The 19,535-nt window shown below is 29.8% G+C and overlaps 1 pseudogene; it reads left to right on the forward strand.

Moving 5' to 3' along the window:
• The first annotated feature begins 498 nt into the window (after positions 1–498).
• LOC129313849 (probable LRR receptor-like serine/threonine-protein kinase At1g53430) lies at positions 499–13,787 on the forward strand (annotated as a pseudogene).
• Positions 13,788–19,535: the final 5,748 nt, after the last annotated feature.

Genomic DNA, 19,535 nt, shown 5'->3' on the forward strand with positions numbered 1-19,535 from the left:
TAAAATTAGAAACATGAGTATCAAACTATTAGAAACCATGAAAACGGCCAGATAACATTGCAAATACATTTGGTCTTTATTTCGATATTTTTAAATCGTTTGATCCTCAAATGTCATTATTCCCTATGATTATTTCATTATTTTTATTTAAATGTAAACATATATTTTATTTTATCTTATTTTCTTTCAACTGTCACTTAAATTATGCCTTGTTGTCATTTTTAGTAAGCTAGACGCATTTTTTTAATTGCTCGGAGTTTCAACGATATAAGTTATACTATATACATATATTCACAATTTAAACATGTGATTATTCTGCTTATTATAATTCTTTAATTCTTTTTAGGTCAAAAAGTTTTTTTAATTCCAAAGTGGAAGACTTGTAAAAATCTTTTGACTTACTTTTCTTTTCTTCCCCCACCCCCACTTTCCATTATTATATTAATTAGTTGCAACATTCATCTTCTTCCTCCATTGTTTGCATCTTGTCATCGCCTTTGCTTCTCCTTCCTCTTCATTCAAAATCTCTCGGGAGAATCAAACCAGACTGCAACAACATAAATGGAGCGTAGGATTTCAAGCTCTTTGCTTTTCTCTCTCTTCATATTTGGATGCTTCACTTTGAAAGCTTTCACGTGCTATGGATCCAATGCTCAGCTCTTACCTGAAGATGAAGGTAATAACTTAATTTCAGGTTTGGGGTTACTAATACCTCGTCCTTCCAATATCATTTTCATTCTTCTTTTGATAATTAGCTTGTCTTCCATATAAAATGAAAGATATTTTGGTATTTGTACTCATGAAACAATGCTATTTTATATTCTTTTACAATTTAATTTCTCCAAGAAAAATATTATGGAATTGTACATTTTCGATTTTTTCGTTCAGAAGGTGAATTATAAAGGGCGATGGAGTATTAGGGCAAGTTTGGTTCTTATTTTCATTTTCATTTTTAAAATTATTTTGTAATACAGTTTTTAAAATTTTTTCAAGATAAATGAAAATCTATTTTGTTATGTCAATTTAAAAATAATTTTAGAATAAAAAATAGGCTGCTAGTGATGGTTTCATGTAATTAATGATTGTGGTTTATAATAGAAATGGGAGAAGCTAACTATATTTTTCAATAATCAAATGTAATGTATTTTAAAAATAAAAAATAAAATGAAAACAACTTTAAGATAGTTTTATTTTTAAAAAATAAAATATGAGAATAGTTTTGAACACAATTAAATCTAAAACACTTACCCATATAAGTTTTTTAAATGTTTTGTTTTAAAAAAATTTAAAAATAGAAGCTTTTAGTTTCTTAGCCTAGTGTATGTATTGTGGCGGAAACAAAAAAGAGAAAAACCTAGTGCGTGTATTATTTTATTTATTGTATTGTTCCATCTCCTTCATTGTTCGATGGAGGTTCAAGGTTTATAAAATATTTTAAAGTTTTCTGTTCAAACTTTCGTGAATTTGAGTAAAATTAATCGTTCATTACATCAAGTGGCAAAAAATTGTCATCGATAAAAAAATGGGTTAAAGGGAAATTTTACTCCTAAATTATAAATTTATATATAAGTGTTTGAAATCTTAAATTTATTTTTAGTGTAATGTTTCTTTTCAAAAGCAATGTCCCCAACCCATAGTTTAAGAGATAAACAATTGGAAAGCATCTTTCTTTTATGGGTTATCATCAATTAATATTACAATCTGGAAAAAAAAAAGCTCAACTAATATTACATTGAAACTACTCAATAACTCAAGTAAAGTACTATTTTTATTAGGTGATCAATAATCAATTGTTTAATCAACAGCTAATATTATTTCAAATTCATAAAATTTAATTTTATACAGCCAAATTCAAAAGATTTCTACCCTTTTGTTTTCCCTTTTTCTCTTATTCATTGCTCTAATGAATAAACATTGGAAAAAAATAATTGCTGTAAATTTTAATATATAGATTTATTTATATTTATATAAGGAATGGAGCGATGATATTAGTTGATAAGTTTTGATTTCTTTGTTATTATAGTTTCTGACTAGGAAAAGAGAAGTTTGAAAACAAACTAATAAAATTATATTTTTATTTATGTATAATTTATATATTTATATATCACCTAACAGTACATAGAGTATGTATATAGTCTAATTTCTAATGCTTTTTAGGGGAAACATGATTTATGCACTCATATTTGGGCATTAGTGAGGCTCTTCTGGATAAGAAGACATTTATTGATTAATTAAGATGAGAATCCCAAAGATATTAAATAAAAAGAACTAAAGAATTATTTCTTAAACGCCAACAAAAAAACAAAGAACAAAATTCGAAGCATACAAGACTAATTGTAGATTTTTGACAGCCTGCGAAGTCTTCATTAAAAATAGTAAAATACAGGAAAAATTACATAGACACTTTCTTTTGTTTTCAAAACCTACATCTTAGTCTTAGGAATAGTTTGTTAAATATTCTAAAATACTTAATTTTTTTAATTGGAAATTATGCTAAATTTTTTAAAATATTTAATCTGGCCTTATGATCTAATTGTCTGCCCTCGCTTCTAAATTTTAAAAACTTTAAATAATTGAGTATGTCAATATTTGACTAAATAATTTAAAAACTTTGTGTTGAAATTAATGAAATTTCAAAAAATAAACATAAATTATATTAAGTAATTTACTATAATAAATCCTTATTTTATTTATGGAAAAAATACTTATTCCATTTGGTTTATTTGATTTCTTTTTTAATAAATATGTTTATAAAACAAAAAAATTAAAATATAAATTAAAAAGCAAAAAATATGCAATAATTTTTTTGAATAGTATGATTGATTTTTAAATAGAATTTATATTTAAAAAAGGGTATTTTGGTCTAATATATGTGACTTAACAATCAACTAACAGTTGAATAAATGAAAATAAAATCTTAAAATTATAGGGATATTTGTGTTTTGTAATTATTTATAATAAGGGAGATTCATATAGGTTTCAAAAATAAAAATAGATATATGTAATTAAGATAAAATAAAGGGAACAGAATATTTTACTTAAAAAAAAAAACCAGCCTTTATGTACGTACCCTTTTCTTCGATTTTTTTCCTCACCGCGTGGGAGGATATGGAGGAAGTCATCAATATAAAACTGAGTATCAGTACTTATGTTGAAAGTCAAACACATGGGCCACGTGAAGTACTTGACATTGCTTTTTGAATAAGGTTTACATATGCTTATGAACCGACATAAAATACAGTTATCGAGATTCTTACTTGATGGTGAATGATTGAAAAAAAAAAAAAACTGAAGTTTGTTGGATGCAGTGAAAGTTATAGAAGCAATAACATCTAAGATAGAGAACTCGAATTGGAACGTGACCCCAAGTTCTTGTATGGATGCAAACTTCAATCAGAGTTTTACCTGCAATTGCACTTTCCAAAGTCAAAGTGGAACCATTTGCCATGTTACGAGCATGTAAGTGTGTGTGTGTGTGTGTGTGTGTTGGGGGGGGGTATACATTTCTAATAATCTGGATTAATTAGGAAACTTTGATTCAGTGTAGTCTATATGTTTTTAATAATTTAATCATGTTTAGCAAGATTTCGTATTGTCCATTTTGATTTGGCATAAATCAGTGGGGAAAGCATGCATGTTAGCTCCAGCTCGAGCACATGAGCCTTTTCATTCCAAAATCCAAACCCGATTATTTCTTCATACTCGAATCTTTATTGATCAGACTGGGGCCTAAACCCGAAAGCTTGTCATTATTTTTTAAAAATTAAACTTGTTAGCATAATATTACACATTTATGCTCTAATATTAAAGTACACATTAAAATATTCTAAAATTTAAAATAAGTACTACAAATCTTAAGTTCAAAGTATAAAAATATATTTTTAATATTTAAAAAATAATTATGAGATTAAGCGGGTAGCCAAGCCTAATCCTGTTTATTTAATGTTTAAAAGAATTTTTATATAAAAATATCTCAATTTCAAAATTTAGGTCCAAAAAATGGGTTTAAAGAGTAGTTTTATAGACCCGACCGGCACTTAAAGCTATATACATGTTAGGCTTCATGATCATGTCATTTGTACCTGGGGCAGTGTTCATCATGTGCATGAACCATGCATGCCCCTTCTTTAGTATTCAAACACATATTGGTGCTAATTATAACAGTTTTTTTTTTTTTAATTTAGCTCAATGTAAACATTTTAGTGATATGCTTTTTTTTTTTTTTTTAACGACAGCCAGCTGTGGGCCAATCTATCTAGAGTTTTACTAAGTGAATTTGGGAACTTTACCCATCTGCAATATCTGTAAGTGATTAATTTTTGTACTTCTATTTTTGGTTTATATGTGCATAATATATACTTCTTCTATTAAAAAATATAAGGTATTTTTTTGAAAGGTTAGATGTTAAAAAATATAAAATAATTTTAATATTTTAAAGCAATATTAATTTATTTTTTTAAAAAATATATTTAATAAATAAATTATTTTATATTTACTTTTAAATGAGATACTTTATCAGATAAGATAAATACAAGAAGATTATGTTAGTTTAAAAAATTAGTTAACTCATTAGAAGGTAGATATTAACAAAAGGTGTATGCATGTACACATGACCTACATTGAATGCTCTGCTAGTGTGCCCCACTAAAAAGAGAAAATTTCACATAATTTTCCTTGCAAATCGCACCCCTCCTACCTCTCTTCTCACAAAAATTTCACATGCATCCCCATATAAAATTCCATTTGCTCTTATTCAAAATCTGGAACATATATATTTTAATTTTGGTTGATTCAATTATATATATATATATATATATACATAAGTCTACAATTATTTAACATCAATTATGAAAATAAATTTGGTAAAACTTATATAATAAAATAAAATTTCAATCATGGTCTCTAAGAAACAATAATGATATGTTCTTTAATTTTGTAATATCATAAAGTTTGTTAGTTTTAATATTTTTAAATTATAAATATTTTTATTTTTTAAAAAATAATAGTAAGTATAGTTTTGCCCCCACTAATTTATTTTTCCGTTTTTGTGATTGGTATGCTTGACAATTTGATGTTTGAAATGTAACTTCAATACGTCGCAGTGATTTGTCAAGCACTGATTTGTATGGATCAATCCCAGGGAGCTTTGCTAGACTTCCACTTGTTACATTGTAAATGATCAATGTGTCAATATACAAACACTTCAACAAAACATCACATTCTCTCGGAATAATTCTTCTATATAATCTTTAACTACTTGACTAAATGCATCTATACAATCCATGCATATTTGATATTTTCATCATATCTATATGTGTTATTGTTTTGCGTCAATGAATATATACAATCTTGAACTATTTCACTAAATTCATTATCCATCCCTTAAACTTATGCTTCAGACAACTTCAAGGAAATCTAATCAATGGTCCAATTCCGGAAGAAATTGGCAATATTACAACTTTGGAGGAGTTGTGAGTGTAATTCAATGCGCTTTGAGTTCCTGAAACTTGTTTTTGTATTGACAAAAGGTTTTATGGTGTTGCCGCTTTGTGCAGAGTATTGTACTATAATCAATTAGAAGGAACTCTTCCTTCAAGTCTCGGAAATTTGAAGCAGTTACACAAATTGTAAGAATATTTTATGTGCAGATGATTTTCTTTTTATCGTAGTTATTAATTAAATTGTTGCTAACACAAGTCTTGTTAAAGATCGGTTTTCATATTGTTTTTGGATGTGTTTTCTACCTACAAATTTGCAGGGATCTTTCTGAAAATAATATCTTAGGGACAATACCTGAAAGTTTTGGCAATTTGAAGAAACTAGAATCCCTGTGAGTGATATAATATGAATAAATTGTAACTAACACAAGTCTTGTTAAAGATAGGTTTTCATATTGTTTTTGGATGTGTTTTCTACCTACAAATTTGCAGGAATCTTTCTGGAAATAATATCTCAGGGACAATACCTGAAAGTTTTGGCAATTTGAAGAAACTAGAATCCCTGTGAGTGATATAATATGAATAAATTGTAACTAACACAAGTCTTGTTAAAGATAGGTTTTCATATTGTTTTTGGATGTGTTTTATATCCACAAATTTACAGGAATCTTTCTGGAAATAATATATCAGGGATAATACCTGAAAGTTTTGGCAATTTGAAGAGTCTAAATGATACGTGAGTGATATAATATGAATAATTTACTCAATCCTTTCAGTACAAGAGATGTGTAAATGAATGAGAAGTTGATGTTTGAAATGTGGGAATTTGATATATGAAACGTAACTTGGACATGTTGCAGTTTTTTATACAACAACTATCCAAATGGATCAATCCCAAGGAGCATTGCTAGACTTCATCTTGTTACATTGCAAGTAAACATTCGGGAGGATAACAATAAAGTCTTTAAAAAAAAGAGATTTATGATAGTTAGGTTAATTATTGAAAATAATTTTTAAAAAAATAATTTACAAATATTGATTCAAACAATTACACACAGGAATTTCAATTTCAAACTAAGAGTTATGTTTATAATTTAAATTTCTTATTTGCAATTAAAATTCTTGAAATTATAACTATTTGAATCGATATTTTTTATAAAATTTTATCAAAAACCTAATTGTCAATATCCTAATTGAAACTTGTGAATATCCATATGTTTTTCATGCATGCATCTACACAAGCTTGAACTTTCGATGAATGCACTATTCATCTCATAAATTATGCTTCAGATCCCTTTCAGGTAATCGAATCAGTGGTCCAATTCCAAAAGAAATTGGTAATATTACAACTTTGGAGTATCTGTAAGTGCAAATCAGTTGGCTTTTAGTTTTTGAAATTTGGTGCTCTTTTGAGAAATGGCTTTATATATGGTTTTGCTTCTTTTTGCAGAAATTTGGAAGATAATCTGTTAGAAGGACCTCTTCCTTCTAGTCTTGGAAACTTGAAGCAGTTGAGCACATTGTAAGAATATTTTATGCACAACTTAATGATTTTCTTTTATCTTATAGTTGGATTGAAACTAACACAAGTCATGTTATAGATAGGTTTTCATATTGCTTTTAGATGTGCTTTCTGTTTATAAATTTGCAGGGATCTTTCTGGGAATAGTTTGTCAGGGACAATACCTGAAAGTTTTGGCAATCTAAAGAAATTGAAATATTTGTGAGTGATATAATATGATTCAGCCATTCTCTATCTATTGTGCTAAACCCTTAATTTTTATGAGTTCTAATATATCTCCTAATATTGTCTGCAGTTCTTTAGATGGGAACAATATGTTAGGTAAATTACCCGATTTTATTGGGAATTGGACAGCACTTGAAACATTGTGAGTGTATTTTACTCTAACTCATCAATATATTTGTTGAAAAATAAACTAGCTAAGTGGATTTTTATCGTTTCATGAGACCGCACACATAATAATAACCAATTTGAATTATCTAAAATACTTGCATGCGGGGGCGGACCTACGTTGGTCCTTGGGGGGGGGGGTCGTGGTCCCTCCTCACCCTAGCCCCTCAAATACTAAGTATATGGAAGTGTGATACAATTCCCCCCCCCCCCAAAACAAAAGTCACACTATATCCTATTATTTTTTGGTTAAAACAAAGTCACACTACATCCTATTATTTATACAAATATACTTATAAGTATTATATGTATGTAATAAAATATGCCTACAACTCTTTTTATTTGTACTTCTTTAATTTTATTTATAAGGTAGAAAGAAAATATTTGTTCTGGTCTTATTTACAATACACCTCAATAATCATTGTATATATTTTGACCCTTTGCTTATAATAAATGCTGGGAAGGTTATTAAAAGCTAGAGTATTTTATAATAAAAATAATAAACTTATTGAATTTTTAGACAAAATTAGTGAGATTTAAAATTTTTTTTATTTCAATCAAAATGCTAGGAGTGACTTATAAATAAAGCTGGAAGAAATAGATTTTAATAAAAACAATATATAGTATATTTAGTTATTTAGATATATGGTATCTTGTATTTTTTTTTCAATTTCATTGAAATACTTATGTAATTATACTGCTAATAATTATTATTTTAACTAATAAAATTATTTTTAAAAAATTAAATATACATTTATCTTTTAAAAATTGGCCCCCCACAGTTTTAAGGCTGGTTCTGCCCCTGTTTGTGTGTTAGATTAACCCAAACAAATAAAAAGGCTAAATGGGCTAGGCTTTTTGAAATATTTTATTTGTTTTGCTTGCCATTTTTTTTTCTACATTCATTTTCTGACAACTTTTTTTTTTTAAAGGTATTTGCAAGGAACGTCCATGGAAGGTCCAATTCCTCTGACTATTTCTAAGCTAATAAATTTGACTGATTTGTGAGTATACTTATTCCTTTGTAAACCGTTTGCACACTATTCAATAATGGCTGTAAAATTAATTTAAGATCTTCAAACAAAAATATTTTTCCTGTTATTGAAGATGCTTTATCGTTGTTGTTTTTGTTCTTGTTGTTTTGAATTTCTAATTCAGGAGAATATCTGATTTGCAAGGAGTAACAACAATGAGATTTCCTAATCTGGAGACGTTGACATCCTTGCAATATTTGTAAGTTGATAAACATTTTCTGCTATATGCAAATCTTCTGTATATTGGAAATGAGCAATTTTTAATAAAGTTTATTGTTTCATACTTTGTTTTACTCTCAGGGTGTTGAGGAACTGCTCCATCAATGACTCCATTCCAAATTACATTGGTAAATTTGAAAGCTTACAAGCCCTGTAAGTTGCTTCATCCTCTTATATTGCCAATCTAGAATCCTATAAAGAGCATCTTCAATTTAACTTCAATTGACAACTTAATTAATTCCTAATTTAGACATAATTATTTATTAATTATTCATTGGGACTATTATTTTCTCTTTATTCTTCTGTTATGGTCACGAGGCGATATTTAATGTGTTACCTATGGATTACAGAGACTTGAGCTTTAATAAGTTGATTGGTCAAATCCCAAACAACATTGATGACTTGGACCTATCTTACATGTAATGGGGCATTCACTAGCTATACAAATATCTATAATTTAATTTCTCGGAACTTAATTATTCTTTTTTTAATTGAATTTTTTTATTAATCCTGTACGCAGGTTTCTGACTGAAAATTCTCTAGGTGGAGAAATTCCTGAATGGATACTGCAAAAGAAGTACAACTTGTTAGTACAACATTTTTTTATTTTAATCTCTTTCTCATTACAATATAGTTCAATGCCATTATTTGAAATTAATTAATTACTGTAAACCCTATTAACAAAAACTTCTTTAGCAACCTCTCATAATTTTGTGTGATGATTTTGCTCTACTTTCTCTTCCAGGGATTTATCCTACAACAACTTTTCAAAGTCTTCTGTTAGTATTCCAATTGTCAGCATGGTACCATGTAAGCTCCTCTCTCTCTCTCTCTTCACTTCCCGCCTCAGTTTTTTTATTCTGAAAGCTAAGCCATTATTTGTGTTACACAGAAACTTGGGTTCAAGCATGTCACCTTCAGCAAGTACCTCGTATGATTATGCTTATGACCATCCTGTTTTAATTATTCCACACCACTTTAAAATAATCTATATATTGAAACTTCTATTCATGTTGCAGACAAACTTGCCTAAAAAGGGGCATTCCTTGCGGAGGAAAACCCAAGTGTAAGTGTTTAAATAAACAATGTACATCATTGTTTTCATGCATGTTTTAGAATTTCAACCAAAAACTAAATCAGCTACAGAAACAAACTCATCGTGAAAGTTTCTTGACTAAATATACAGATTATTCATTGTTCATAAATTGTGGAGGACCAGAAACAAAATATGAGGAGAATACCTACGAGGATGACACCAATCCAGATCATGCTATCTCGTGCTTTTATTCTCGTGGTAACTGGGCTTATAGTAGTACAGGAGTGTTCTCCCAAAGTTCTAATGATGATGATGATCACATAGCTACAAACACATCTTCTCTCAACATTACTGGTCCAATCTACCAGACAGCTCGCCTTTCACCTTTATCTCTCAAGTACCATGGCCTTTGTATGCTTAATGGAAAATACACTGTCAAACTTCATTTTGCTGAGATTATGTTTTCTCAAGATCACAATTTCAGTAGGCTTGGAAGGCGCATATTTGATGTTTCAATTCAAGTAAGTCTCACTATGTTGCATCTAATTTCTTTTAATTTCTATTTTATTAGATAATCCAATTAAATAAAAAAATATTGCGGGATATATCATTTGTGAAGTAAGCTCACCCTGTGACTAAACACAATCCATATCCGAGGTCCTAAAATGTCAAGTGAATCTTATCAATCTCTCTTTCTCTCTCATAAAGGAATTGAACTCTTAAATGATTATATAACGCTTCATCACGCTTTTCAACTATTTTTCTAGTTTAACAAAACTTATGAGAGGTTGAAACTTTTGTGTGTGCATCTTGATAGGGTAAGAAACGTTTGAGTGATTTCAATATTGTGGAGCAAGCTGGCGGTGTTGGTAAGAGAATTTTCAAGGAGTTTGGTGTTGATGTGGATGATAACACCTTGGAGATCCATTTATATTGGGCTGGGAAAGGAACTACAACTATTCCGAATCATGGTGTATATGGACCTCTCATATCTGCAATTTCAGTCACCCCAAGTAAGTCAAATCTCATATTTATTGGTTTTCACTCTTCCTAGCTTAAGCTAAGTGATGACTCTTTTGATTTTAATATGAATCATAAGCATTTCTACAATTTTTGTTGTAGACTTTAAAATTCCTTCAGAAAGGCTTTCTCCTGGAGCTATTGCAGGAATTGTTGCTGGATCATGTGTGTTCCCCATGCTAATGCTATTCATCCTTCGAAGGATGGGTTTCCTAGGTGGCAAAGATTCCAAGACAAACGTAAGACCAAAATTTGAAATAATACACATTGCTTATGACATGCAAGTCAAGTGGATAAACCTTGATTTTTGTACATTAATGGGATTACTTCTTGACGCAGAATTCCTAGATCTTAAAACGGGTTATTTCTCTTTAAAACAAATCAAACATGCCACCAATAAATTTGCCCTAGAAAACAAGATTGGTGAAGGAGGTTTTGGACCAGTGTACAAGGTAATATCTAACCTATCATTTTATATTTAACTATGATTATGAACTCATCTTTAGGATGTATTGATTTTATGCTTAAGAAAGATAAATGATGAAAATTGAGACTACTACTAGTATGCCTGTTGGATACATTACTTTTGGCTTTTGAAAAGTACATTTCCACATTCAAAATGTAGAATATTGTTTGAAGGGTGGATCAAACTAACTTTTTGAATGCACACTTGAGAACCATTAAAAGTGGATTTGGGAACTTGTCATCGAGAAGCTTTTGAAATGTTAATGGGATAATACATGTGGCATATGATGGGTGGATAACAATTTCACATTGCATTAGTCAATTCCATGTGAATCCCCCATCAACTTTATTTTATAATCTTAATTTTTTAAATAAAAATTACATTTGAAAATATTATGTGTTCTCAAAAAAAAAATATTATGTCATAGAGAATTATTATTTTTCTGAAAGAAGAATAATTCTAGATGATGAGGAGCCGCTCTAAATTACCAATTTTTTAAAATAATTTGTCTAAGAAATGTTTATAAAAATTACTTTTGCATGCGAAAATTAATTGGCGAAGTTTTTGTGATGAATATTGAATATATATAACTTTATATGTTTTATTCTTATTATTTAACATATCAAATTTTATGTTATTTAATTTTTTTATCACATTTTTAAACATCTCTAATATATTACATTTATATAACAAAAATTACATGTCATTATAAATTAATGTCCTTTTTTGTAATGGTATATTTAAAAGCACTTTTCATTATATATAATCTAAAGAACTTTCAGTTTATTAAAATGACTTTGAAAGAACGTAACTAAACATAAATTTTGTCACAACAACTAACTTACGTTAAACTAACTTTTTAAATGAACTTTTAATAAATTAACTTTTGGCTAACTGAAAACCAAACGCGCACTAAACGGTTGATTGAATTGTAGGGTGTACTATCAGATGGTGTTTATGATAGCTGTGAAGCAACTTTCCTCCAAATCAAAGCAAGGGAATCGTGAATTTATTAATGAAATTGGGACAATAACTGCTTTGCAACATCCAAACCTTGTCAAGCTTTATGGTTGCTGTGTTGAAGGAAACCAGTTGTTGCTGATATATGAGTACATGGAGAACAATTGTCTTGCTAGTGCTCTTTTTGGTAAGAATTCAAATTCTCTACAATAAAAAATTACCATATATAGTATGTATATTATAAGAAGAAGATAACAAATGGAATAGATTTTAGAAGTTTTCTTCAATTTGGTTCTTTTCAAACTAAAATGTAAATGACACTAATGTTAGGTGATCAAGGGAGGAAGCTACACTTGGATTGGGTTACAAGAATGAAAATATGTGTGGGGATAGCAAGAGGATTAGCTTATCTTCATGAGGAATGAAGGTTAAAAATTGTGCATAGGGATATTAAGGCAGCAAATATCTTACTTGATAAGGATTTGAATGCCAAGATCTCGGACTTTGGCTTAGCCAAGCTTGATGAAGAAGAGAACACTCATATTAGCACAAGAGTAGCAGGAACGATGTTAGTATTCTATTGCATCTTTTCACTATATATATCAATTCTCCATGTTGGTATATATAGTATTAATATTTATAGGTTTTTCCGTCTTACATTTTTCTTACATATTAATTATAACTTGTTTTATGACATGATATGACTATATATTAACATTACATGTTCTCTTCTCAGTAGTTATATAGCTCCTGAATATGCATTACGAGGATATTTGACTGAAAAAGCAGATGTTTATAGCTTTGGAGTTGTTGCTTTAGAGATTGCTAGCGGAAAAAACAATACGAGTTACAGACCAAAAGAGGAGTTTGTTTATCTTCTTGACTGGGTTTGTTACAGCACTTAGACTTGGCATAAGTGATGTTCAATATATACAAGAGACTTGTGTCCTTAATTTCAATTTTCTATCAAAGTGTTCACCCAATATTTCTACACGGAAGATCAAAATCAAATTAATACACGCACGCACTTGGCAATAAAAAAGCACTTTTGAACTAAGATAAATTTATATTTTTTGAGTGATTTTTAATTGTTTTATAATATTGTTAGTCCTTTAAATATACAAACACTTTCTAAATATAGTCCCTCATTTTAAATGCTTAGCTAAATTTTTTCAGGACAAATCATTATTTTTCAAGTCAATTTACTGACATCATTATCTCTTTTCCTAGCAAAGAAAAAACAATGATTTGATTTGATTGATGGTTTGATTCAATTTCTAATAACTGCATACTTTCATGTAATTGAAGGCCTATGTTCTTCAAGAGCAAGGAAACCTTCTTGAGCTAGTGGATCCAAGTCTTGGTTCAAACTACTCCTCACTAGAAGCCATGAGAATGTTAGAGGTGGCACTTCTATGCACCAACCTATCTCCATCTCTTAGACCACCTATGTCCTCTGTGGTTAGCATGCTTGAAGGAAAATCGCCAATTGAAGCACTGATAATCACACATCGGGAGGGTGATCATGATGCAAGTGCAAGCTTCAAAACCTTTGAAATACTATCACAAGACAGCAATAGCCAAACCTTTGTTTCTTCCACAATCTGACATGAAAGTTTGGAGCAAAGAATTGAAGCAATGAATGGTTGAATGGATTGATTCCTCTGTTTCTTTTCTATGTAATAAAGTTTTCTCTTCATAGGTTTCGATATGAGATTCCGTGTATGGTTTTGATCAGATTGCAGGTAGGAAAATTAATTTGTATGAACTTACAATAATCTTTCATAAATGAGCATATATTATTAGAAGTAGAGAGTGATAAACATGCACATGCAAGTTTTTAAAAAGGTTAAAGTATAAATTTGCCCTTGAAGTTTTTCCAAAGGCGCAATTAGTATTCTAAAATATTTAAAAGCACACTTTTGCCTTGACATTTTTCAAAATGATGCAAATTTTCCCTGTCATAATAGGACCATTATGTTTATTGTTAACCCTAGCTTTTTGATTGCTTTATTGTGCTGACATGGCATTTCCATTTTCCATCTACCATAATTTTTTTTTATCGTTGCCACATCAGGCCTTCTTCCCCTATCAGTTCTCCAATGCTCTTTAGTCTTTTTTGAAATGAAATTCATCCCTAAAAAAACCCAGATTTAGACAATCTGACCCAAAACTCAAGAGGAATCAAAAGGGTTTAAAGAAGATTGGGAGTTGAGGGGTCTCTTTCTCTCTAAGCTCTCCCCCTGCATCATCCATTCTTGAGTCGTCGAAGGAATGCAATTCAAATCTGAATCACCAAATGAAATGCATTAATGTATACTAAAATTAAACTAAGTGAACACCCTAATGTGTATAAGGAGCAACTTAGGTCAAATACCCTAGCGAGTTAGATTTAAAATTGAGCAAGAATAATTATCAAATATGCTACAAACAAAGAAGAGAAATTGGTTTGATTTATTGTCTGAAAATGCAATTAAAACTCTACCTAATGTTCATGCAATTTTGGCTTTAAGAGAAAATGAGTAAACAAATGTTTGCAAAAATGAATGCAAGTGATCACTAGGAGAATGATGGTAAAGAAATCCTCATTCAACAATTAAATTGCTAAAGAAATGCTCTCATTGGCCAAATATAGTTCAAGACTATCCCAAACATAGCTAATAAAGCCACACACACAAGCCTAGCCGTTAGTACTCATGCAGTGAACTAAATTAGCATTATTAAGCTCCCAATGTACTGTTGATTGATTGATTGGCTTAGAACAGTATCTAAAAACAATGTCTAACCAAGAATTAATTCCAAATTAATCTCAATTAGAACTTGTGAAGGCCTCACAATGTAACCATACAATTACTAATGCAAAAAATACTCAATAATTTAACACAACTATGCATTAAACCATTGAATTCAAAAATTAAGCAAAAATTCTAGCAACCAATCCACTCAACAACTAGTATTCTCAGTTAAAATGACAAAGGCATTCAATCAAACACCTTGAGTGCCACAATACAACTTCACTAATTCAACTATGAAAAGAAAAATTGCAAGTAGAAAAATCAGGAGGAATTACTAGAGTCTAGAAATCCTTAGCCATTGAAGTCCATAAACTTAGTCTTCAATCCATCAATCCCCAAGTTCGTGAGCCTCTAGCCACGCCTCATCACAGCCTCAAATCCAGCTCCAAATGTGCGTAAAAATTCAGCCATTGGTGGAAGACGATGAAGAACTCGGTTAAAGATAATGGAGGAGAATGGCTGAACAAAAATAGAGGTTCTTGTGCGGATAGAATAAGGAGGAGTTTGCACGGATTGGAATCTGAAATTGAAGAGAATTCCGGTAGAATCTACATGGAGGAGAAGAACGAGAGAGAAGTGGAGATGAAGAAGGTCAGATTGAGAGATGGAGGGACCGAGAATGTATATTGAGGATGAGGGTGCGATTCTGGACGCCGAGAATGAGTGACAGTGAGTTCATGAGATTCAAGTGTTTTGTGTTTTTGTGTGTCAAAGTGGAGAGCACGTGATGTTCCAAGGAGAAAAAGAAGAGGCGGTGGAAGACTAATGGTAATTAAGCACATGACTCCTTTTATTTATTTTGTTAAAGAAAATGTTTTAATCACGGATCTGGAAAATTAACAAAATGATAATACCAAGGCTAATGGAATCGAAAATGAAATACCAAGTGAAAAGATAAATGGAGAATTATATTCAGCCCCCTCTTAAGGGAATTAATTATAAACAAGGACTAACAATAAGTCTCATTCAAGAAAAAAAAAGTCATGTTTCGCATTTTAATAACAATCCATTTTGAATTGATCCTTGTCTCTAATTAATTCCCTTGGAAGGAGACTAGTTGTAGTTCTCCCAAAGATAAAAGAGGGGAAATTATATGATGTGGAATTGAGTAGAAAATTGGTTAGCAATTTTGAGAGGATAGAATGAGAGTTCAATGAAATCAATAATAGCTTAAGAAAATATTAAAAATAAATGGTGAAGAAATAAAATAAAAAGAAAGGAATAAGAGAAAGGAATTTTCCTACTTTATCCTCTTGCTTCTTCTCTTCCATGTAGCCAACTTCACAAAAAAAAAAAATAGAATCAATAGAAAATGAATTTTAGAGAATAAACAATAATCAATAAAATTTAGAAAAATTGCAATAAATCTCAAAAAATTTTTAAAAATATTTATTTGTCCTTTAATCATAAATATTACCTATTTATTTCAAATTATATTAAAACAAGTGCCAAAAAGCTAAGATAAAAGAAGTAAAAGGATGTAAAATATATGAATTATTACCGAATCCAGTAGTCCTTGACCCTAGTCTGCCGTAGATTCACACCAGTTCAAGCTCAGTTCCTCACAGACCCACGTTCTTGTGGATGATGATTATTAGAAAAGAAGAACAATGACTAATTTAAGTTTTGCTCAGTTCTTTTCTTGTGTGGATGATGACTTTTAGCTTGAAGTACTGGATTGGTTTCTGAACACGAGATTGAACATGTATCGCAAGGTTTTGAAGACGTTTCTGGATTGTTGAATTACTTTGGCATGATCGACTGTGTGAGGTTTAATAGAGCGGCCCAAATAGTGGTCGATTCTTCGGGGGGTTTTGGACCTACTTGATGATTTGGCTATTTTGCTTCAGAGAGATTGGCAGGTGGAGGTGGTGAAGATTGACCATGTGCATGTTGAGGTTGTGGATTATTTGGCTAAGTTGGCCTTGTGTCAAATACTAATAAGGGAAGTCGATCCTGGTGGCTAATATGTTACGATAGTTTTGTTTTTGTTTTTTTTTAAGATTTGTTGCTTTTTATTTTGATAGTCTTGTATTTGATTTTCCTTTGATGATAGGAAAATGAATCCACCATTTTGGGTCCTTGTATCGAGCTACATGAGGACACTGCCATTATAGAAGAGATTCAACTAATGCTGCAAAGAGTGTGGAGCTTGAATATGGTTCAAATTTGTAGAGAGCAGAACATGGAAGCTAATGTTTGTCGTCTTCTCTTTTAAATTTATATTTTAAAATATTTTTTTTGTACAAATTTATGAATTGAATAAATACCTTTCTCTATGCAATGCATGAGAGAAATAACAAATGACTTTTCCCCATAAACTGAGGTAGGCCGAATTGTCCTGGGCTTATTTGAGAGATCAAGTTAGGAAGTTAAAAATTAAAAACACAATCAATTGATAGCCCTCTATTTCACCGAAGAAAAAAAATCATGGCCCTCTAGCACGAAGCCCACAACCAATAAGGTACAATTTGGGCTTTTTATACTTTAGTCATTGTTTTGTCATTTTCTCGCCGAAATCTTTTATTTTTCCCCAATTAAGTTTCTCAAATTTATTTTCCATCGATTTGCCGATTACCCATTCTTAACTTCCTGAAAAAAAAAAAGAAGCTGCTTTAATTATGCCTCATTTTTACCACCGAAATCAGAGTTTTGTGTTTATCTCATTCAATTTTAATCAACTTCACAATTTAGAAAAGTTGATTAATTCTAATTATTATGTTTGAAATTAAAACGTCTTTGTAATTAATATTTTATTTTTTAATTTAATAATATTATCATTTAATGAAGGGAAATTAAAGAAAGATATTATAAATGCTTCCTGAAAATTGTTTTGCCTGTTAAAAAAAAAACAGAAACTACCTGAAAATTTTGCTTATATTTAAAAGGGAACGAGTACATTATTTCATTATAGTGAAAGCCTAGGAGCCTATGAACACTAAGAAACAGCAAGATATCATAACAGAACATGCATTCAAATTAAACTATTCATTCTCTTCATTATTAATATATCGGTAAAACACAGAGAAGCCTAGCTATATGCATATAGAGGTGATTAAATACTCTTTGAAAATTAATTAAAAGCATTATTCACATAATTAATAATCACTAATAGTGATCTTGGAGTTGCTTTGATCTTTGACTTGGTCATTATCGTCCTTTGAACTCTTGGTTCCTTTGCCATTAATTTGCCCACCATCTCCCTTGCTCAAACCTTATCTTCTTGATCCAGCTCGACTGCTGGGTAAAACACATCACCAATTATAATAATTATAATTCCCATGAGAACCTTCCAGAGAAAGTGAGAAACAAAAGAAAAAACTTGGTCTAACACTAACAAGATCATCGATTCTTCAATTGTCCCGACACTATTATGTTATCCACCACTTCCATTGCTGAGATCGGGTCTTCTTGATCCAGAGCGGGCACTTCTGAATGTCAATATATAATCAAAATAATAAAAGAAAATATTAAACAGGGATTAATACTATAGGATCAAAATAGAGATGAAGTAGAAGAGAACAAATAGTGATAAAGTAATTACAAGATGGGCGATTTTGCAGCTTGGATTCTGAAAGTGAGAGCTTGAAAAAGGAGGCTTGGTGAAAAGCTTCCCAACAGACGAGAGCCATGAATGATATGCTTCCCAAGATAAGATCGTAATTATAGATTATGGCTGATCGTGAAGTATTTGTAAATTGCAATAGATGGGAGAAAAAAGGGAGAAATTTTGAGAGATGTTTAAACTTTAGGAGGGTCTTGTGACTTGAGCAATAAATTAAAGAGTTACTACATTAATGGGTTCATGATTTAGGAAACTTTTGCGTATTGAGTTTAGAGTTAGAATAAGATTTGGGCTGGAGAACAATATTTAAGTCTCAAAGGATTGATTTAATAACAATTATTAAATCATATCTACAATTTTCTAAACTGATATTGATAACTCATTTTAAAAAAAAATTGTTGAAAATTTATATTATTTAAATAGCCTTAGGTGGCGTTTCCTACTCATAAAATGCCAACTAAGGAATTTAATTTATTATCATCATTTTGTTAATTGTTTTATCTAAAGTTAGGCTAAATTATACATTTAGTTCTTTAATTTTACACAACCTTTCATTTTAATTCTTTAATTTTATAAAATATCTTTTTAGTCCTTTAACCCTAACACTGTTAGTTTTAAAATATTAATAAAACAATTTCAAATGTTAACATATTAAGTTTAATTTTTTTAAAATAGCAATAATTAATACAAGAAATAATCATTTGAAACTAAAATGTTAAGGTTACAGGACTAAAAAAAATACTTTATAAAATTAAAAAATCAAATTAAAACTTTATATAAAGTAAAAGAATTAGAAGTATATTTTAGCCTGTAAAGTTATATATCTTTTCCAGTAATTATTTTATGTTAAGTATAATATTTGAAAATATTTTTTTAAATAATCTTAGGTGACGTTTTCTCCTCATTGAAACGTCACCTATTAATTTTTTAATTTATTATTAATTGATTTTAATTATTTTATTTAAAATTATATATTTTTTCAGTAATTATTTTACATTAAATATAATATTTCAAAGTATTTTATTTAAATAATCTTAGTTGGTGTTTCTATTAGGAGAAAACGCCACCTAAAATTTTTTAATTTATTATT

Source organism: Prosopis cineraria, unplaced genomic scaffold (assembly GCF_029017545.1).
Source record: "Prosopis cineraria cultivar Desert tree isolate PC_DT_omini unplaced genomic scaffold, ASM2901754v1 PC6, whole genome shotgun sequence".
Taxonomy (NCBI): domain Eukaryota; kingdom Viridiplantae; phylum Streptophyta; class Magnoliopsida; order Fabales; family Fabaceae; genus Prosopis; species Prosopis cineraria.